Genomic DNA, 23,760 nt, shown 5'->3' with positions numbered 1-23,760 from the left:
ATGAGGTCACGAATGATGGAAGACTTCCTCCCTCTTCAGAAACGTCTGTGGGAATTTTTCCCACCAGAGAGAGCTCCGATTAACAAGGAGAGACTGGATTTGACCAGGAGGGAAGACAGGCGGCCAGCGAGACCTGGCCCCGACCTCTCAGTGTGATGCAGACTTGGTGAAAATAGGAGTGAAAAAGTCGTGCCTGTTTTTCTCTCAGCTCTCTTTTCCTTGGACAGATTTTTTTTTAAATTTTATTTATTTATTCCTGAGAGACACACAGAGAGAGAGAGAGAGGCAGAGACACAGGCAGAGGGAGAAGCAGGCTCCGCGCAGGGAGCCCGATGTGGGACTCGATCCTGGGTCTCCAGGGTCATGCCCTTGGCCGAAGGCAGGAGCCTAACTGCTGAGCCACCCAGGCGTCCCTCCTTGGGCAGCTCCTAACCAGGAATCTTGTTAAAGGAAAGACCTCCCCAGTTCTGTCCAAAGCCTGGTGAGAAAGACTGTGGTGCTGGTCACCTCAGCTCCTTTGATCTCCACTATGACAGGAGTGAGTTGGATCTGATAAACGCCCAGGCCGTCCCAGCACTGACCAGGTTCAGTGCCTAGTTTGGCTCGTGGCCAGAAGTTCTCTGACCTTGGGGGTGGCCCTGTGTTCCTTGCCTCTCACTTGAGTTACTCTGCCGAAAAAGAAGGTAAAACCTCTAGAATAACATATTCTGAATATTAATAAAGCAGAGTTTGAGGACCTCAGGAACATTTTATCTGTTAACCAATAGCATATCCCAACGGTAAACATTGAAGTAAAAACCACTGAAAAATAAGTAACTGCCCTAATTGCATAGAGTGAGTGACAGGAAGATGTTTAGTTTCCTAAAGTTTTGATAATAATCACTTGGGGGTACTGGTTAAAAACACAAAATACTGGTTCCTTATCTCCAACCTAATGGTTCAGAATCTTCTAGGGCACGTGAAGCCCTCTGTTTAGCTGGGGTCCTGAGTAACTCTGACCACATGGGGACACAGAACTAGACAGCTTAGGGCTTAAGACGCAGGGATAGGGCCAGCTCTGGCTGGCTTAGTGGTGGGGGGACTGCAGTTTGGTTTTGAAGTTTGGCTTGGGCAGCAGCGTGAGCACCCTGCAGTGCACTCATACCTCCACAGAGGGGTGGCCTGCCACCACGGAGCGAGGAGCGACCGCTGGAGCCTTCTAGCGACTGTCCTTTTCTTTAAATGGGTAGTTTAGTCTTCTCAGCTCAAAAGGAAGCAGTAGCGTTCTCAATAGTGTCAGATGATTGCCTTGTCTTCTTTCCTTCCACTCAGTCAACAGGTGTTACACAGAAACTGCATTTCTCAGCACTGTGGTGGGATTGGTGGTTTATGCTTTTTTGAACTAGGACATAGTTGCTACCTCTGGGATGGAGGGAGATGGAGTAGAAAGGGTTGCAAAGTCACAGGGAGTGTTAGGGAACAGTTATAAAACAGATCATTACAGTGACAATTAGGTAAGGCCTTTAGGAGGAACACGGAGAAGGAAATAAGCCCATCTGGGGAATTTGTGGAAGATGGCCCCTAGAGAACTATGGAAGAGCTGATTCTAAAAGTCAGTGGGGAAGGGCACCTCTGCAGAGCATGTGACTCTTGATCTGGGATTATGAGTTCAAGCCCCACATTGGGCATAGAGCTTACTTTAAAAAATAAAATTAGGAAAAAATATAAAATAAAATAAAATAAAATAAAATAAAATAAAATAAAATAAAATAAAATAAAATAATAAATAAAAAAAATAAAATAATAAAATAAAATAAAATAAAATAAAATAAAATAAAATAAAATAAAATAAGGGCAGCCCTGGTGGCTCAGCGGTTTAGCGCCACCTTCAGCTCAGGGTGTGATCCTGGAGTCCCGGGATCCAGTTGAACTTCAGGCTTCCTGCAAGGAGCCTGTTTCTCCTGCCTGTGTCTCTCATGAATAACGAAATAAATATCTTAAAAAAATAAATTGAAAAAATTAAGAATTAAAAAAGTCAGTGGGAAAAGAGAGAAGAGATTCCAAGCAAATGGAGGAACATGCTTGATGGTCTGAGGGTGATCAGAGGAACTTGGTGATTGAAGATGAACAAGAATTGTGTGGTCAGTGTGCATTCATTTATTCATTCCATAAGTGACTCTGGGTATACAAAACTTAGCAAGCCAGTGTGGAAAATAAAAATCTTGATGAAATGTTTTTCAAACTTCCATCTAATGTATTGATACCTAGTTTTAATGATTGGACCCACTGCCAAAGACCTACGACTCCATGGTGTCTCTATTCTTCTGAACCCCACAAGAGATCTTGGCTCTCAGGTAACAATCTCCTTTTTACCTTGTAACTAGAAGTTTAGAGACTTGGGTTCTACTTCATATTCTTCCTTTAGCCTACTAAGTAACACTGAGAACTGGTCCCTCAGCTGATCTGAGCCCCAATTTTCTGATTTGTAAAATGGGCATAACATCTGTCCTGCCTACTTTATAGAGTTTTCTGATTAAATGGGATAGTTTATGTGAAATGTCTTAAGTACAGAACAGTGGCTTTGAAACTTGATTGAAACTCGCTGTAAGGGGTGCCTGGGTGGCTCAGTCAGTTAAACGTCTGCCTTCGACTCGGGTCATGATCTCAGTGTCCTGAGATCAGACCCAACGTTGGGCTCCCTGCTTGGTGGAGAGCCTACTTCTCTTTTGCTCTGCCCCTTCCGTCCACTCATGTTCTCTTTCATAAATAAATAAATAAATAAATAAATAAATAAATAAATAAGTAAGTAAGTAAGTAAGTAAGTAAATAAATTCTTTTAAAAACCCTGTAAGAAATTCATATCACTAAGCAATACTTGAGTATCTGTGATGTTTTCTGAGATTTCTATTCTATTTCAATTTTATGTCATTTAACTTTTAAAAATGTTCCTTAAGACCCACTACATGTGAGTTTATGATCCACTAATGCAGAGGTCTCAACCAGGGGTAACTTTTTCCCCTGAGGGAATATTTGGCAATGCTTGGAGACATTTTTGATTTTCACAACCAGGGAGCTGCCAATGGCATCTTGTGCATAGAGTCCAGGAATAGTGCTAAACATTCCACAATGTACAGGATAGCACCCTACGAACAGAGCATTATTCGGCCCACAATGTCAGTAGTGCTGAGGTTGAGAAAACTGAATATATAGTATTTGATTCTTGTGCGGTACTAGATTTATTAAAAGGATACTATTGCTCTTGCCTGAAAGTGAGGTGTTTTTGTGAGACCAGAAGAATCTAAAAGGAGAAAGAAAAGGAGCTCACATTAGTACATACCTATTATATGCTAGGTATTTTTACCTAAGTATTTTTATCATTTAGTTTTTACAACAACTCTGTGAGGTAGGTATTATTACTTCCATTTCACAAATAGAAAACTAAGCTCAACTACTGTAATGACTTGCCCATGTTACCAAAAGGGTAATAAAAGAACCAGGATCATAACTCATGTCTCTGCTTGTCCAAGGGTAGGACAGAAGGGAGGACAGGGGTCGGTATTTCTTATTCACGTATCCCTAACTGCTAGGATAGTGCCTAATTGTCCATGAGTGCCAGTAAACATTTGGTAACTGGTTATTTGTTCAAATGCACATAGCTGATAAATGGCCTAACGCAAAGCCCACCTTTTTTTTTTTTTTTTTAATAACAATTCTGTGCTCTCTGGTTCGAGAAGGGAAACTCCTTACCCAAACAACAGGAAGCATGGTTGAATTAATCTTTGGTATTTCCTGCCAAAGCAGGTAATTTCCTAGTAATCACTTGCAATTTTTATTGCATGTAAGAAACTTTTGAATGGTAAGAGACATGTCTTAACATTTTGGTTTTGCTTACATAAATGGAATTCTAATCCTTTCTACACAAACTAGGATGTAACAAATTAGCATTAATCCAGGAAAACAGTAGGAGGAGCTCCATTCTTTTAAATGAAGTTAGGGCCTTTAAATTAATCTGCATAGAAATGAGTTTTAAAAGCTTTAAAACTACAAATAAGTGTATTAAAAGGGTATAGAAAGTTCTACATGAAAAATTCCTTTAAAAATTAATTATAGTCATTTTTAAATTCAGGAATGATGTACAAGATAAAAGAAACAATGTAGAATTAAGAAAATTGGGGGGGGTGGCACATCTGGGTGACTCAATCTAAATGACTGACTCTTGGTTTAGGCTCAGGTCATCATCTTGTGGTCCTGCGATCGAGCCATCCTGCTCAAGGATTCACTCTATCCCTCTCCTTTTGCTCCCTCCTCCCCTGCTTGCATGCACACTTCCTCTATCTCTCAAATAAATAAATCTTTTTTTTTTTTTTTTTTAAAGAGTGTTTGGGGAAGTTATTACTTCTATACTAATAAGTTTGAAAAAAAAAGATAAATGCTTAGGAAAATTAAAATACTAAACAAGATTCAAGAAAAGAGAATATGAATAAACCATAGCAACAGAATAAGTAAGAATTTTCTAGAAAATTACCTGATCTTGGTAATTAATTAAAGAAATACTGCTCCAATGATTTTTTTTTTTTAAGATTTTATTTATTTATTCCTGAGAGACACACAGAGAGATTGAGAGGCAGAGACACAGTCAGAGGGAGAAGCAGGCTCCAGGATCTCTAGGATCACTCCCGGGCTGAAGGCGGCACTAAACTGCTGAGCCACTTGGGCTACCCCTGCTCCAATGATTAAAAGACAAATATTAGTTCCTAAACTGTTTTGAAATGCATAGCCTCATGATACTAAAAATAATTTATTAATGAATGAATATAGTGACCAAATTACATTTGCTGAGTTAATCTTGTGAGGCAGATTTTTTTTTTTTTTTTTTTTTTAATACTCCCAAATAAGACCAACACCTAAAGGAAAAATTATGGTTTAGGCTTATTTCAGCCAAATCTTTAGTTTTCTTATCTAGAAAAGGGCATAATAATGATAGCATCTACTTTAGTCATTCATTGTGTGCATTAGGTGAGATAGTCCTTGTAAATTTCTCAGAGAGACATCAACTTTAGTTGTGTTAAGCATCTGTCCCAGTATGTTGTCTTCTCCCTTTCCTTCTGTTAAATAGGGGAAGTCCCCTCCTTGCTCCTGTGGAAACCAGTTCCTCCATTTGCTAACTCATGTCACTCCAATGATTCTACCTTCTCCTGCGTCACCAAGTTTTCTCTTTCTTTTTATTGGATTATTTCCATCAACAGGTCTGCAGTAATGTAGCCTATATGTAGCAGAGTGTTGGCTCCCCAAAGACATCCACATCCGAATCCAAAGAACCTGTGAATATCTTTACAATACAAAGGGGAATTAAAGTTGCAGATGAAATTAAGATTACTAATGAGCTGACCTTAAAATAGGGAGAGTTTCCTGTGTTATCCCAGAGGGCCCCGTATAATCACAGGTGGCCTTAAAAGTAGAAGAGCAAGGCAGAATAAGGCAGTCAGAGGGGGATGTGACTGGGGAATAATGGTCAGAATGATGCAATGTTGCTGGTTTTTAAGGTGGAGGAAGGGGCCGTGAGCCAAGGAATGTGAGTGACCTCATGGCTAGAAAAGCAAGAAAACAGATTCTCCCCTAGAGCCTTTGAAAGGAACATAGTCTTGCTGACACCTTCATTTTTAGCCCAGTGAGATCCGAGTTGCAATTTTAACTGATAGAAGTGTAAGATAACTAAATTATGTTGTTTTAAACCACTAGACTTGTGGTAATTTGTTACACCAGCAATAGAAAATTAATATATTACAAACAACAACAAAAAACCCTCTTCCTGGTGCACTTTCCTCCTCCAGTTATTATTTTTTTGTTGCCCTTTATAAAACTCCTTAAGAGTCACATGTACTCGCTGGCTCCAATTCTCTCTTAAGTCTTCTATCATAAGGCCTTTTCCCCCAACCATTTCATTGACCGTGTGCTTGCTTATCAAGGTCACCACCGGTGTTGTCATCCATTTCATTAAAGCCAATTCTCAGTCTTCAAACAGATTTGACAGGGTGACCACTTCCTCATTTTTGAAACACTTTTTTCTCTCCCTTCTAGGATGCCTCACTCTCCTAGTTTTCCTGGTTCCTTATGGCACATTCCTTATGGCTACTTTTCAGATTCCTTTGCCAATTTCTCCTCATTTCCCCAATCCCTCAGAGTTGTTCAGGATTCAGTGTTTGTCTCTCTTCTTTTTCTGTTAACACTCCTTCCCTAGCTGATCTCATCCATTTTCATGGCTTAAAATAGTACTGAGACACTGATTATTCTCAAGTATGTATCTTAGCCAAGACCCATGCTCAGACTCCAGACTCATGATATAGTCACTTGACATCTCCTGAAGGAGGTTTGCTAGGCATCTAAACCTTCAGATTCCCAAACTGATCTTCTGACCTTACCTATCAAATCTGTTCTTCCTTACATCTTCTCCATCTAGGTTAATGGCATTCCATCCTTTAAGTTGCTCAGGCCAAAAGCCTTTGACTCATCTTTGCCACCTCTTTTTCTTTCCTGACCCTCATCCACCCTTTCAGTCAAACCACCTCCAAGGTCTAGAACAGTAGTTAGCCAAACCTATTGGTTAAGTCCTTCAAGACATATCAATCTGACCATGTCCACAGCTATCCTAGTGTAAAATATCAAGCCTTCTCACTGGTCTCCTTACTTTCAATGTTCCTTTAAATTCTAGTCTCCACAGCCACAGAGTAATCCTTCTAAAATAGAAATTAGATCATGTTATTGTTCTACTCAACACCATCCAATGGTGTCTCACCTCAGAATGAAAGCCAAATGCTTTACAGTGGCCTATAAAGCTCCCAAAAGATCAGACTTAAGGAACTTTTCACCAGTTGCTCAACCATCTTGATTAGGCTGTTTCTTGAAGAAGGTATTTTCCCTCTTCAATACCTTTGGATTGGCTGATCCTTTTGGTTTCAGTGATCTTTCTTCTAATGTTTTTATTGCTTTCTCCCCCACCTCTCTTGAGTCTTCACTCAAATATCACCATTTCGGTAATGCCTGCTCTGGTCATTTAAGATTTCCTTGTTCATCTTCCACCTCCAGCATTCTCCTCTCTTGCTTTATTTTTTCCACTGCATTTATTACCTCTCACATATGATATACTTCACTTACTTTTTTATTGCTTACTTTTCATCCCAAGTTCTATGAATACAAGGTTTGGGGATTGTTTTGTTTACTCTAGTATCCCAAAGACCCAGAACAGTAATTAACACATTATAGGCACTCAATAAATAAAAATACATATTGAATGAATGAAGAACTAGAAGGTGGCAAAAATATGAGGCCTAATGGGTAAGCAGTTTCTGAAGGTCAGTGGGATACCACTGATCTGTCTTACATACCGGATTAATGAGTATTAATGAGTAATAGTGTTTTTTAAAATCCCCTGATAATACTATAGAGGATTAATAGAAGGTGAGCCTGGGAGAAGAAGGAATCAGGATTTCTGACAGATGGTAATGCCAATCACTGAGATAAGGAATACAGAAGAGAAATAACTTGAAGAGTGGGTATGGTGATGGTAGGAAATGACCATTATAGTTATGGACATTTTGAGGTAGTAGGTTAGAAGACAGTGCTGAAGCTTTCACCAAGATGCAGCACAAAGAGACAAAAAGTAAAAATATGAAAGAGCTGTCAGGGATGCCCGGGTGGCTCAGCGGTTGAGCATCTGCCTTTGGCTCAGGGTGATCCCGGAGTCCTGGGATTGAGTCCCACGTGGGGCTTCCTGCATGGAGCCTACTTCTCCCTCTGCCTGTGTCTCTGCCTCTCTCTCTCTGTATCTCTCATGAATAAATAATAAAATCTTAAAAAAAAAAAGCTGTCAAAAGCCATGAAGGATATATTGAGGTTCTGTTGTATATTTAATAGGAAATCCAAAACAAGATAGAAATGACAATGATTGAAATGGTATTAAAAGAGATAATGAGGGGTGCCTGGGTGGCTCAGTTGGTTAGGCATCTGCCTTTGGCTCAGGCCATGATCCTGGGGTCCTAGGATGGAGCCTAACATGGGGCTGCCTGCTTGGTGGGAAGCCTGCTTCTGCTTGCTCACTTTTTTTTTTCTCTCTCTGTCAAATAAGTAAATAAAATCTTAAAAAAAAAACAAAAAACAGGGATCCCTGGGTGGCGCAGCGGTTTGGCGCCTGCCTTTGGCCCAGGGCGCGATCCTGGAGACCCGGGATCGAATCCCACGTCGGGCTCCCGGTGCATGGAGCCTGCTTCTCCCTCTGCCTATGTCTCTGCCTCTCTCTCTCTCTCTCTCTCTCTATGTGACTATCATAAATAAAAAACAAAAAACAAAAACAAAAACAAAGAATTCTGTATGCTGGTTTTTCTAGTCTTTCAGGTCTAGTGATTTATCTCCTTATGTCTTCTAATTCTTAACGTGCAACATCAAGTAGAGGATCACAAAATTGATCTCATGATTGTGTAGCACATTCTGAATAGGTTTTCTGACAACTGATGCTCGCAGCCTTTGGGACATCTGCCAAAATTCTGGGATAACCTGAACTTCATACTTAACATCCTATTACACTGAAAAATATTAAATCACTTTGGACTGTTCTCTGCTTTTTCAAGAGGAACTTGAAGCTTAGAGAGGTTAATAAGACTTGCTCAGGGTCATACTGTGGGAAAGAGAAGGGTCAGGAATCTAACTCAGGTCAGAATGACTTCAAAGCCTGAACTTTCAGCCTCTATACTATATTGATTGGTGAAGCATGCTAATTATTGACAAAAATGATAGTATTAATAATTTGGAGTGGGAATATTTGCCCAAAATATTGACTAATTTTTTTTTGTTTTGTTTTTTTCCAGGAAAAGAGACTCTATGGTCTCTTGCAGACTTTCCAGAAAGGGTTAATTGCACTGAAATCGGTGCCTCAGGGCCATATCTATTTTGCCAGCCACCTATATGACAGCTTTTGATTCTGAGTTCTTCTTTCTCCTGAAGGAATAATGGTACATGAAAGTAATTTCTATCAGCAGTTTCAATTTTGTATAACTTGTCCATATGTAACAACGAACACCTCCTTCTGCATTACACTGTGGAGGGCCAATTCAGGAAAGCATTAAAGCACTGGTCTGGCAGCACTACCCAATAATCCCTGAAAGACCAAAGAACCTGAAGTTAAAGGGACTTTTTTAAGATCAGTATTCTTCAGTGTCTTACTTTGTGCTACATAATTTATTACTTGCTTCAGTTCAGGAAGAAGAGCCATGATATGAATTACATACACTTCCCAAGGATGCCACCTTCTGTTTTTATTCCTATTACCTTTCACAGTCCTGGGCATGTCATATGTGCCCAATTAAACCTAAGTTAAAACTGTAAACCTTATTCAAGAACTTTGAGGCAAAGTTAGTAGAAAACAATAAAGGCAACTTAGGAAGTGGTTGAATGATGAAAATAGTCCTGTGTTGAAACGCAACCAGGTGTATGTTATCAGACTTCTGTGTGGCCTGCTAGGTCCAGAATGAAAATTTTCTCGGTACACAGGTAGTTGTGGTGGCTGGATAACAGTTACACGAAATTTATTTCATTTAAGTATACAAGAACAACTGTGTGTGTGTGTGTGTGTGTACTAACATTAGCTCCTTTGCCTAATGTAAAATCCTTTACATGACTTAAAACATTACAAATATCACAACAGAATAAAATTCCGGACCTCCAAAGCAGATAGTATTAGGTTTAAAAATAGAAAAATTGGCCAAGGAATGAAAAATATTAATAGAAATAGACTGAAGACCATAGGGTTTTCAGCGCATGACTTCCTAAGTGTAATAAACAATGGTGAAAGAACTATTTATAAAATGTAGTTGAAAAAGAATATTAAAACTGAGAAAAATAAACTTGGATTAAGTTCTCATAGTATAAACCACAATAAATTGCAGGTGAGTTCCAGTTAAGCATAAAGCATAATGAGTTGAATGAAATAGAATTGTATAAGTATCTTAACTGGAAAGAAGAGTATTTGTTTTAACAAATTGTTTAGGAGCACATGGTTGGCTCATTTGGTTAAGCGTTTGGCTCTTGATCTCAGCTCAGGTCTTGATGTCAGGGTTGTGAGATTGAGCCCCACAATGGGCTCCACACTAGGCATGGAGCCTTTCAAAAAAAAAAAGTTTAAATTATCATCGGCATGCAATAAACCACACATACTTAAAAATGTGTAATATCATAAGTTTTGACAAGTGTATACTTGTGAAATCTTCACCACACTCAAGATATTAAACATATCCATCACCCCCATAGTTTCTCCATGGCCATTTTTAAAGCTTCATTCCCGACTCCTCCCACTTTTTACCTCCCCCATCTTCGGGCAATCACTCTCTGCTCTCTGTCATTATAGTTTCTGTAAATGTAAGTTTTTGACCAGTGAAAGTATTACTGATTATAAGATTGATGGTTCCATTTTTATAAAAGTCAAAATGTAGTGCAAACAAGGAAAGAATTGAAATGGAAACATTTTATGATAAATATGACAGATAAAAACTTAATATCCAGAATATTTAAAAATTTTAATTAAAAGAGTGTTTTATTTTGACTTGTTTGATAGCAAGGTACAGAGACACAGACCAGTTAGCTCAAGAAAGAGGATACCTATGTTAGGGATATACATGAACTGCATCTAAACTGGAGAGTTGCTGAAAACAGAGGTAGCTTCAGGTATTTGACTCTTTGGTTTTTCTCTCATGGGCCAAATGATTGTTCTCTGATTAGGTCTCTACTTCTTTAAGCACATCTAGTTAGTTTTCTCTCTACCAATTGTCTTTCTCTGCTAACCCTAGTTTCTAGTTCCTCATAATTTCAGGTTGTCATTGGCTCCTCTGACTCCAGTATACACAAGACAACTCTTCATTCAGCCTTTTTCACTTTTGCTCCTTCTATTCAGTGCATCAACACTCAACGGTTCCAAATTCAAATTCTCAACAGAGGAATGTAATCACAGTTTAGAAACTCCTAAGCTATTCTAATGTGGCTTGGCTCACCACAGGTTGCTGACCAGGATATATTATTCATCATTTACCTTTGGGTCTGAAATGACCCATCACTGTGGGTCAGAGAGCAGGAATCACATGGTGCAAAACGTCAGCATGTACTGTGAACAGGACAGGCATTGAATGTTTACCTGTCCAGTAAAGAGGGTAGTCCTTGAAAGCTACATGGAGGTGGATTCAAATCCCAGCTCCGTTATTTATTAGCTATGTGACTTTGGGTAACTTGCCTAACCTGTTTGAACCTTAGCTTTCTCATTTATAATGTGGGAATAATAACTGCCTTGTATAATTTTTTTAAAAAATAAAATACATGTAAAGCATGGTACAGTAGCACATGGTAGGTCTCAATGGTAGCTATTTTATGTTGTTTATTTTATATTAAAAGATTAATAATGATCTCAAGAAGGATTATCAATCTCCATGGCAAAGCTCAAAAGATAGTGCTCACAGAGAGAAATCAAATAGCTAACATTGAAAAAATGTCCAGTCTCACAAAGAATTTTTTTTTTAAATTTTTATTTATTTATGATAGTCACACAGAGAGAGAGAGAGAGAGATAGAGACATAGGCAGAGGGAGAAGCAGGCTCCATGCACCGGGAGAGCCCTACGTGGGATTCGATCTCGGGTCTCCAGGATCGCGCCCTGGGCCAAAGGCAGGCGCCAAACCACTGCGCCACCCAGGGATCCCAAGAATTTTTAAAATGCACTTAAAAATAGCTATGAGATATATTTCACATCTGTTAACTTGATAATAAATAAAAATTCTGTATTGCAATATTGATGTGGCAATGAAGGAGTATATTCATATTTGGTAGATGGCATTGTAGATCAGCCTAATTATTCCAAATAGCAATCTCACAAAATATACCCTTTAGGGACGCCTGGGTGGCTTAGCGGTTGGGCGTCTGCCTTCAACTCAGGGTGTGATCTCGGGTCTGGGGATCAAGTCCCGCATTGAGCTCCTTGCTTCTCCCTCTGCCTCTCTCTCTCTGTGTCTTTCATGAATAAATAAATAAATAAAGTCTTTAAAAAAATACCCTTTGATTTATAGTCCCTTTCTGGGGAAATACTTTCCAAGGAGGTAATTGAAAAGGAAAACCTTTATTTGTGCAAAATATTTATAGCTCGCTCTTTAATTCAGAGGCATTCATCATTTTAGAATAGAAAGAGACCTAAGACATTATTTTTTCTTTGGGCTGCACATTAGGGTCATTTAGGAGCTTTTAGAAACACTCATGTCTCATGCCCAGAGATTCTGAGGTAATTGTCCTGAAATATGGTCTGAGCTTGAGTACAGTTTAGAAACTCCTAAGCTATTCTAATGTGTAGCAAGGAAGGAGAACCACTTTTCCAGTCCCACCCTATTAGGGGAACTGTAAAAAAACAGAGCCAGAGAGGTTAAAGGGACCCTGAAAGGAACATATATAAATGTAATAAAAGAGCTGGGTTGAAAATAAAGATGTTCCTAATTCCTAACCCTGACTTCCAGGCTTTTTTTTTTTTTTTTTTTTTTAAGATTTTATTTATTTATTTGAGACAGTAAGCACAAGTGTGGGGGGCAGAGGGAGAGGAGAAAGCAGACTCACTGCTATGCAAACCCCCTCGCCTTGGAGCTTGATTCCAGGGCCTCGGGATCCTGATCTGAGCCAAAGGTCTTAATCGACAGAGCCACCCAGACACCCCTGATTTGAAAAATAACTGGAAACATCCATGTCTCAGTATTTAGAGACTGGGTAACCAAAGATTGTGCAATAGTACAGTGCATTCATTTATTATTATTGGATATCTATGTACAAGGTGAAACATAGTATGTATACACTGATGAAAACCAGGTGTGATAATGGTATGTCTATTGCTGTCTTCACCAAGGGATTCCCAGCTGAGACTGTTGAGTTCCTCCCCGGAAGGGGTATGGTTCTCCCTTCATGCTCTATCACCTGCCCAAGGTGGCCAAGTTCCATGAGTCCCCCATCTCTGTTATGAAGAATGGGGTTATTGATGTCCAGGACTGCTGAATTGAGGGATGTCCATGCTGAACAGTGATGAATCAGAAGTCATGTTTTAAAGTATATGAAATTTACATAACACAAAATTTACCATCTTAACCATTTTTAAGTTGCATAATTCAGTGGCATTAAGTTCATTCACACTGTTGTACCATCATCACCACCATCTGTCTCTAGAACTTTTCATCTTCCCCAACTGAAACTTTCTACCCATTAAACAATAGCTCCCCATTTTCCCTACCCCATTGCCCCAGCCTCTGGCAACTACCATTCTACTTTCTGTGAATTTATTTATTTTTTCTTTATTTATGATAGTCACACAGAGAGAGAGAGAGAGGCAGAGACACAGGCAGAGGGAGAAGCAGGCTCCATGCACCGGGAGCCCGACGTGGGATTCGATCCCGGGTCTCCAGGACCGCGCCCTGGGCCAAAGGCAGGTGCCAAACCACTGCGCCACCCAGGGTCCCTCTACTTTCTGTGAATTTAACCTAAGTACTTTATGTAAATAGAACTATACAACACTTTTGTTTTGTTTTGTTTTGTTTTGTTTTGGCAAGAGAGGTAGACGGAGAGAGAGAATCTCAAGCAGGCTTCATCCCCAGCATGAGCCCAATGCTGGGCTCCATCTTACCACCCTGAGATCATGAGCTGAAATCAAAAGCCAGACGCTTAACCGACTGAACTACCCAGGTACCCCCAAATGTGTCCTTTGTGCCAAAGGCTCATTTCCTTCTGGGTTGAGGGTCACGCCATTCCACCTATTGGTCCTTGCTCTCCTGCTCTAGTGGCTACCCTGCCATTTGCCTCCTCTTTTCTAGGCTCAGTATTATCTAGTAGGTGGGATAGGAAAAGCTGGCTTTATAAGCTTGTACCTGAAATTGCTAAGTCTGAAGATTTGTTTTTGCGTCTTTGTTTTTTTGTTTCAGAGTGGCCTGGGGGAGAAAGGGAAAGGGACTTTCAGAGTATGAGAGAGAGAGAAGGAAACAAAGAATATAATCAAATTAATACTTGAATACATATGCCTGCCCCAAATGTAAACCTGATATCTACATTATTAAAAGATTTGAAGAAGTTACAGAATTTTATCACAAGTGGATTGTTTTAGTTGTGAGCAAATACTGTATACTGGTTAAGTCCATGAACTCTGGATCTGGGTTATCTGAATTTGAATCCTCATTCTAACACTATCTCCCCCCCCCCACCCCGCCCGCCCAGTTTTATTGAGATATAATTGACATACAGAATGTAGAAGTTTAAAATGTACAGCATACATACAGGGTTACCTGGGTGGCTCAGTCAGTTAAGAGAGAGACCAACTCTTGATCTCAACTCAGGTCTTAATCTCAGGGTTGTCAGTTCAAGCCTACTTGTGGGGTATGGAGCCTACTTTAAAAAAAAAAAAAGAAAAGAGAAAACAGGAAAAATGTACAGCATAATAACTTAAATTATGTATATTGTGAAATAATTACCACAATATCTAACATTTTAGTTGTATATACTTGAGCAAATTACTGAACTCTATAGCTCAGTTTTCTCATTAGTGAATGGATAATAATAATGGGTAATTAGTGAATGGGTAATAATAATAGTACCTACCTTATAGAGTGTTGTGAGGAATAAAGAAGTTAATACATATAAAGTATTTATAATACTACTTGGAAAACAGTAAGTACTATGTAAGTGTTAGATATCAATACTTTTTGGTCAGCATTTCAAACCTTGTTATCTGTGAGACCAAATGTGGTTAACTATATAAGAACAAATATATTTTAAAAATTCAAGATAGCATTATTCACAACAGCTCCAAACTGGACAAAGTCCATTAATTGATGAATGGATTAGCAAAACATTGTATCTTTCAGTGAAATATTTCTTAGCAATAAAAAGAAACAAGCTGTTGAATCATACAACAATATAGATGAATCTCAAAAACAGCTTGCTAAGTAAAAAATCCCAGACATACGGGACTACATAATATATGATTCCATTTGTTTCTAGGAAAGCCTAAACTGTAGAGAAAAAAGGCCAGGACAGTGGTTGCCTAGACTGTGGGTGTAACCAGCGATTAACTATAAACTGGCATAAGGGAAGTTTTTCTGGTGATGGAAGTGTTTTAAAACTGGATTTTGGTGATGGTTGCCCAATTCTGTAAATTTACTAAAACTCACTGAACTTTACTCTTAAAACGGATGAATTTTGTTATTTGTAAATTCTACTACTATAAAATTATCAAAAAGAAAAATAAAATGAAACTGGAGATTCACATCTGTTGCTCTTTAGCCCAGTTCTCACTTTAAAAAAAGAAGAAAAAAGTTATTGTTTTTGTAGAAATAATGTATGTTGATTGTTGGGAGATAGTTTTCCATGGATCTGTCATGTTTCTGTGTACCTTGCAAGCAAGGCCTAGCTTCCATTTGTTCCAGACTGTCTTTTCAGGGATGTTTGTGCAGTGAACAACCTTTAAAGGTAGAAAGAAGGTCTCCTTCCAGGGAAAAAGACAGGCAAGCTTACTATCCAATATAATAAAGAAAATGTCTACCTCTGGAGTAAAGGGCCAACATGCTTAATGCTCATTATATAGTATTTAGGTCCATAAGCTAAAGTTCCTGTGTTTGTGCAGGTTTCACTGCCCTTTTCATTTTTCCCTATGGGAATCGGGGGTTAGTAAACCAGTAAAGAATTTGCTCATGCTCTGGCCTTTGCCATTGCTGAGAGTAATAAAGTCCTTGGACTCTGACCCAGGAGTCTCATGCCTTGTCAGCATCCATGTTACCTTGTTAGCTTGAGAGTAGGGTAAAATCTCATTATTTTCTATGTGTGTGGTAAAATAAACGTAATGTGAAATTTACCATATTAATCATTTTTAAGCATATAGTTCAGTGGCATTAAGTATGTTAACCTTAAAAATAAAACTGCTAGTTATTTTACAAGCAAAAATAAGTTTATTCAGGAATAGCAGAGGATTATAATTAGGGACTAGCAAGCTATGGCAAAATCATAGCCAAGTCCAGAGAACAAAGGAGAAGAATGCTTTTTTTTTTTTAATAGAGGGAAAGATTAGCCTGCTTCTCTAATCTTTTTTTTAAAAGATTTTATCTATAATCCTTTTAAAAAAGATTTTATTTATAATCTTTTTAAAAAAGATTTTATTTATAATCTTTTTAAAAAAGATTTTATTTATAATCTTTTAAAAAAAAGATTTTATTTATTTATTCATGAGAGACAGAGAGAGAGAGAGAGAGAGACAGAGACAAAAGCAGGCTCCATGCAGGGAGCCTGACGTGGGACTCTATCCCGAGACTCCAGGATCACGCCCTGGGCTGAAGGTGGCGCTAAACCGCTGAGCCACCTGGGCTGCCCTATAATCTTTTTTTAAAAGATTTTATTTATTCATGAGAGACACACAGAGAGAGAAAGAGAGAGAGAGGCAGAGACACAGGCAGAGGGAGAAGCAGGCTCCATGCAGGGAGCCCAATGTGGGACTCGATCCTGGGTTTCCAGGATCACACCCCGGGCCTAAGGCAGGTGCCAAACCATTGAGCCACCCAGAGATCCATATGTTCACAGTTCTTGACACTAATTATAAAAAAGGAAAGAAAAAAACAAATAAGAAAGAAAAGAAAAAGAAAAAAGCTCACTAATTGAGTTACTATTGACATTGACTGAGTATCACTCTAGACATCTATTTATGAGTAAACAGAAAAATAGGTAGATAGAAATAATATTAGAAAATGGGCTTTGGTGGGTGTCTGGGTAGCTCAGTCAGTTATTTGTGACTTCGGCTTGGGTCATGATCTCATGGGTTGTGAGATAGAGTCTGCATGAGGCTCTGTGCTCAGCAGGAAGTCTGCTTGGAATTCTCTCCCTCTGCCCATCCACCCATTCTCTCTCCCTCTCTCTCTCTCCCCTCTCTCTCTCTCTCTCTCTCAAATAAATAAATCTTAGGGAAAAAAAGAAAAAGAAAAGAAAATGGCCTTTGGGGTCTTGCTTTCTAATACTCAACTAGAGCTCCCTTGACTGAACTATGGGCATGGGGAGGCTTCTGGGCTTAGAGACTTGGCCCACTCCTAGAATTCACCCACCAGTTCCTGAGCAGTTCCCCTGCCCTCAGCCAATCAGTGAATAGTTGGCCACCATGACTCTTCATTTTTATTTGTTTCCACCTCTAAGTAGTCCTTTAGTCCTGAGGATTTTTTTCAATACCACATTTCCCACTTTTATTTATTCAGCAGTTATTTATTCACTGCCTATCTTGTGCCAAGAATTCTGCTAGGTACTGAGAGTGCTTAGACAAAAGATTCGTCTTCTGCCCTCAATAGTTCACAGTACAGGAGACAGAAAAGAAAACACATACATTAAATATAGTTTGATAGACTTCCTACCCTAGTGGAATTAGAAAAATCTTCCAGAAGAGATGACCTTAGGAGAGGAAGCCTTCAAGAACTGAGAGTTAAGGAAGTGAGGAAATATGCATGTGCTCAACAGGGATGAGGGAGAGCAGAGGGGAGGAACAGTACTTGTGAAGGAACTGAGGCATTAGATGCCTGGAGTTTGTGGAAGTACAAGGAATTACATGTGATTGGAATTCCACAAGGTGGGAAGGGAAGTGGCAAGGAGTAGAGCTGGAGAATTATGTGGGGTAACATGACAGATATCATCTTATGCCGTGGTGCCGTAATTATTTTTACATAAGTACCCAACTTTGTCTACCCAACTACATGGTGGCTACTATGTCCCAAAGGGACATGAATTAGTCACCCCTGGATCCTGGGGCATGGCATAGTGCCTGACACAGTAGGGTTCCAATACATGCTCTTTTCTCACATTTTTAAAAAAGATTCTATTGTTTATTCATGCGAGACACAGAGAGAGGCAGAGACATAGGCAGAGGGAGAAGCAGGCTCCATGCAGAGAGCCTGATGTGGGACTCGATCCCGAAACTCCGGGATCACATGTTGATCCAAAGGCGATGCTACACCACTGAGCCACCCAGGCTCACAATGTCCCTTTCTCACATTGTTGATGCATGTATTGTAGTTAACTACAACCAGCACCTTTTTAAAAATTTCTTGATTTCAGTTGGAATTTAGTTTTTGTTTACATTGCATTTCTAAGGAATATTTATTTGTTTATTCCCTCATATATAGAAAAATGATCTGCTACTATTTTCTCTTCTACTATAAAATGAAAATTACTAGATAGCTAATATAATTTATACATTTACTTTGGCTTTTAGGATACACTATTGTTAAACTCAGTACTTCACATTTATAAAAATGTTAATATTCTTTACTTATTTATTGAAGTTTTATATTAAAAATAATTTTTTTTTAAGGAACCTGAATGGCTCAGGGGTTGAGCATCTGCCTTTGGCTCAGGTTGTGATTCCAGGGTCCTGGGACTGAGTCCCGCATCAAGCTCCCTGCTTGGAGCTTGCTTCTCCCTCTGCCTATGTCTCTACCTCTCTCTCTGCGTCTCTCATGAATAAATAAATAAAATATTAAAAAAATTTTTTTGGTAATGTCTACACCCCACATGGGGCTTGAACTTACAACACTGAGATCAATAGTCTCATGCTCAGGGACGCCTGGGTGGCTTAGTGGTTGAACGTCTGCCTTTGGATCAGGTTGTGATCCTGGGGTCCTGGGATTGAGTTCAGCATCAGGCTCCCCACAGGGAGTCTGCTTCTCTCTCTGCCTATGTCTCTGCTTCTCTCTGTGTCTCTCATGAATAAATAAATAAATAATCTTAAAAAAAAAAGTCTCATGCTCACTGACTGAGCCAGCCAGGCATCCCCAAAATATTAATACAGTTTAAAGTTGATTTGGAGAAAGAATACATCTACTTTATTTATTTTTAATTAATTAATTAATTATTAATGAGAGACACAGAGAGAGAGAGAGAGAGAGGAGAGAGAGAGAGCAGAGTGGCAGAGACACAGGCAGAGGGAGAAGCAGGCTCCATGCAAGGAGCCGGATGTGGAACTTGATCCCGGGTCTCCAGGATCAGACCCTGGGCTGAAGGCAGTACTAAACCACTGAGCCATCCGGGCTGCCCTATTTATTTATTTTAGAGCTAGATGGTGACAGGAAGAGGGAAAGGGAGAGAATCTCAAGCAGACTCCACACTGAGTATGGAGTCTGACACAGGGCTCAATCTCATGACTCTGAGATCGTGACCTGAGCTGAAACCAAGAGTTGAATGCCTAACTGACTAAGCCACCCAGGCACCCCTGGGTGCCTTAAGTTTTCAGAATAGTTACACATCTATTAGGGCATTATGATTACATCAGAGTAATTGACAGAATGATTATTCACCCATAAGGGAATCATGATTAAATCACAATAATTGGTTTTTATGAGCCCAGCTAAATTTTCCTTCTTTAATTTTAGTTTAATTATGCAGTACACCTCAGTATGTGTGTGATCTGGTTAGCTATATTTTAGATAAGTATATTGTTAGAAAAGGCTGAATCCAGATGATTCTATAGCAGAAAGATCACTTAGTATACTAAGCTGGGTCTATCTCTTGCTGTTTTGCTAAATCTTATTGTATATCTGTTTGAAATAAACTTCCACTGGGATCCTGAATGTCAGTGTGTAAATGATAATAGTTTAGATTTCCATGAGTGTGCGTGGACTTCTCTAATTTTGTAATCTTAACATGGATTAAAGCCCAGTAAATATTTGATTGATCTAATAAATGTTACACTGGAAATAAAATTAAAATTCTTTAGTAACAGTTCTTCCTTCTAATGGACATTATCGGCACATGGCTCTGTCTATCTACACACCCCCACACACACACGCAATAAAATTATTGAAAGGCAGGGTAGTATGATATACAGGAGACTGTGTTCTGAGTAGAATAGAACTGAGTTTAAATCCTCTGTCACATTTAAATCCTCTGTCACACACAGCTGTGTGATATTAAGAATACCAGCCACTCTAAATCTCAACTTCATAATCCATAAAATGTTTTTATGTATATGCAGTGTTCAAATAAGATACTGTAAAGCAGTTAGTATTAATGCATGAGATATAGCAAATGGTCATAAATATTAGTATTATGATTATTTATATCTCTTATTTTTATCTATATTTCTTCTCTCCTGCTTCGAGATTTGAAACAACTTAACCCTGTTCTCTACAGAAACAGCTCACTGGGAACCATTCTCATGCCTGGTAGATAAAACTCAGAACCACTTACCATTCTATATTGAGTGTTTAGAGAAAAAATGGATGCTTGAGGAGCATGAAGCTTTGAAAATTCTCATATGGATTCCAAATAGCCAAAACGTCCATGTGCACATGCATTGGAGGTATGTATAGATGAAGAAATGCCAAGTTGAGTTTTATCAGGAAATAGCATTGAGGCTAAGTGGAACACATTCTTTTACACACTTTGGATAGTCCAGAAGCTGATGTCGGTTGTGAATGGAGACTCACAATGTGTTTGAAGGCCATTTCATTTTTTTTAAAGATTGATTCATGAGAGACAGAGAGAGAGAGACAGAGAGACATAAGCAGAAGGAGAAGTAGGCTCCTCTCAGGGAGCCCGATGAGGGACTCGATCCCTTATCCCGGGATCACACCCTGAGCTGAAGGCAGATGCTCAACTGCTGAGCCACCCAGGTGTCCCTTGAAGGCCATTTCAAAATATCTACTTTCTTATAAACGAAGTGTCAGTAGAGGATCCATCAATGCATGACAAAAAGTGCATGGGGTTTGGAATCCAAATATGGATTGAAGGAATTGCCTTTGTTGTTTACTAGCTATGTGATCTTTGGCAAATGACTGCCTTTTGAGGCCTTGATTTCCTTGGCTGTATAATGAAGCTAATCATACCTAGCTGCAGGGCACCATGAGAATAAAATTAAATGAGGTCGTGTGTATAAAGTGCCCATCACAGTGTCTCAGTGTTACTGTAGTTATCACCAAGAAAGTAATTATAAATTAAACTGTGATACTGGGTCTGTTCAATATTCTGGTAGTTACAAGTGATCTGCATTCAGTTGATGTAATATCACTATAATATGATGTCAGAACACAAACCACTCAATACGTATCATCTGAACAAAGAGCTTTCAAATTATTTCTAGCAGTAATAATAGTTGATGTCCACTGAGTATTATGAGGCAATCACTGGGTTAAGTGCATTATTGCATTTAATTTCTGCAGCATTCCCATACTTTGGATATTATTTTGTAGGGAAGGAAAATGAAGCTTAGGAAGGAGAAATAAATTGCTTGGCTATTAAGTACGATGGATAGCCAGGAATATAGCTCTGGTCTGACTCCAAAATGTGGGCTCTGACCACAGATTATACCACATGCTAATTTGTTACATACTCTACAAAACAGAGAATCTCTTGTTAGATAGATTGACCCTACTCTGACTTTAGGAAAGATAAAACTTGTTGCTTCTCAAAAGCTTTACTTAATGAAAAAAAGGATTCAAATACTCAAGCTTGAAGCTGTGACTTTGAAAACTTTCCTGACGTGAGAGAAACAGTGACTGTGTATTGTCAGACCCAAATTACCACCACATGTAACCCATTTTAAACAGTTTTGCCTGTAGTGAGCCTCGTTCTTTTTTCACCTTGTGTCTTTTAAATGTACTGTACATGTGTTACAAATAGCATACCCAGAATCATATCTTGGCATTAAAATTCCATGAAGTCCATTTTGGGAATCAGATTACTACATCTATTTTTAGTTCTCAACACAAACTACTTTTTCTATTACACTTTTAAATTTTCAATGATAAAGAGATTGAAAATAGCTCCCTCCTATAGCCAAATAAAAATCCTGCATTGGGTTAATCAGGACAGATCCATTGACAGGCATTAATGTAATTACATTACCAAGGCGGCTACCTGTCAGTGCCTCTTTCTTCCTCTCGTTTGGGACTACCCTCCCCATTTGCTGCTATATTTGTCTGCCTTCTTGGCCATAAAAGGCTGGCTATGTGGCTCTGACATTCTGCTGCCTGACCACATGCATTATTTTTGAACTGGTCCCCAGGGTCCTGTCTTAGCCCTGCCTCTTCACTGTTTTGGGGATTTAACCTACGTGAGTTTTTCATTCTTTCATCCAGCTCCACGGCCACATTGAAGCATTCCCACCACCATCACTCCTTTGAAAACTGGTAAGTGTGACATTGAGGCAGAAGAATGCACTTGATATTTTACATGCTTAACAGCATTGTGTGTGCGTGGTTTCTTTCTATCTTGTGAGTTCAGTGGTTTTCTCAAAGAGAGGTCAGAATTGCAGAGAAATAGGGCAGTGGAGCCCCTGGGAAGGAAGACAAAAACAGCGGGGTGCCAGTTTTTGCTGGCACAGCTCTCCTCTCACATCCACACTGTTCTTTTTAAGTTAAGCTACTTTTCCTGGAACTATAAGGAGATAGTATCTGTCTCAGATGGAACTGTAAGTGTGAGTCCAAGTTTTTTCTAAGTTACAGTTCAGTGGTTTGGTTGAAATCTGGGATGGATGAGGTGGCAGGAAATAATGTGTTTGCTATTAAATTAAATGTTAAGTACAATGTTCCCTGATTATAAATTAGACCAAAAGGAGGTAAATTAAGTCTGAAGTCCCTAGTTTCTAATTCAGTGATTTTGTTCTGACAATGCCATGTGGATAAATGTAAGAGTACATTATGATATATTTAACCTGAAAATGGCTAAATAATAGCTCATTGGCAACATAGATCTCCACAGAATGATCCTAGAGTTAACACTTCTGTGAATGATTTTAATCAGCTTTTGGCCTTCATGCCTATGCTCAAGTATCATATCAGGATTACAATTATGGAATTAATATTTCTTCCAAAATTCCCAAATTATATTTAGAAAGAAAATCCAGGCCTTAAAGGAACAGAAGACAACCACGCCACCTTTCTTCCCAACATACTCTAGGTGTCATGTGTTGGGGATAATCCTCACTTACTTGATTAAGAGGAGGTAGTTGTACCTTCATTCTGGAGGTCAGAGCAGTGACAACCAGCTCTGATGACTTAAAGCCAGACTCTGTTTACTTGTAATACATTACGAATGTGTCTGCAATATTAAGTACTATTAAAAAGAAATATATTTGGGGGAAACTAGAAAGAGAGTGGAAAGTAAATTGGGGCAAGATATTTCAAGATTTATTTTGTGAAAAATGACAGCATTTCAAGTCACGTTAGCATAGATGAACTTAGCTTATAATACAATACATAGGAAGGTCATTCATCACTTATTTGGAGATCATTTAATATTTGCCGTGTTACAATGTAGTATGTGTCACTAAAGAAACATCTATTATCTTTATAACTATTTAACATATTTCCAAGTAATATATTCTAATCCTTTTGTTTCATCAAAATTTATCTAAAAATTATTCATTACATATGGTAATTATTCTGTATGTTTTAGAACAGAAGATAGCAATCTATTTAAGGGTTGACACAAAGTTGCTTGCTAGTAGCTATTTTTTTCCTCTTGGGAAATGCCATGTAGACTGATACCTTCCATGAGCCCCAAGATAAATATTTCTGAAGTGCAGTTTGCTGGATTTTCTTCTTGGGAATACATACTGACTTTTAAAAGAGTTTAAATAAAAAGTGGATTTAAACTTGACAGAAAAACATGGCAAGTGTAAAAGGATTCTTTCCTCACTTAAAATAATCAAAAAAGAGATTGGGGAAAAAATGGATTACCTCATAACCAGATTGGCTTTAAAATTTAGAAA

The 23,760-nt window shown here is 38.8% G+C and overlaps 1 protein-coding gene and 1 long non-coding RNA gene across 5 annotated transcripts in view; both read left to right on the top strand.

Moving 5' to 3' along the window:
- The first annotated feature begins 1,922 nt into the window (after positions 1 to 1,922).
- Positions 1,923 to 20,423, top strand: LOC106559074. Its single transcript, XR_005362606.1, has 3 exons — positions 1,923 to 2,333; positions 8,838 to 8,981; positions 20,181 to 20,423. It is a non-coding gene; the product is annotated as an uncharacterized LOC106559074 (long non-coding RNA).
- Positions 20,424 to 22,004: 1,581 nt separating this feature from the next.
- The window catches only part of MYOM1 (myomesin 1), a 135,153-nt gene continuing 133,397 nt past the window's right edge, over positions 22,005 to 23,760 (top strand). For all 4 annotated transcript variants that reach the window (XM_038543722.1, XM_038543723.1, XM_038543724.1 and 1 more), the window contains exon 1: positions 22,005 to 22,177. The gene's annotated coding sequence lies outside the window, so the exon portion shown is untranslated. The remainder of the gene's footprint in view (positions 22,178 to 23,760) is intronic.

The sequence above is a fragment of the Canis lupus genome, chromosome 7, assembly GCF_011100685.1.
Source record: "Canis lupus familiaris isolate Mischka breed German Shepherd chromosome 7, alternate assembly UU_Cfam_GSD_1.0, whole genome shotgun sequence".
NCBI lineage: Eukaryota > Metazoa > Chordata > Mammalia > Carnivora > Canidae > Canis > Canis lupus.
This window is presented reverse-complemented; position numbering and strand designations above follow the sequence as displayed.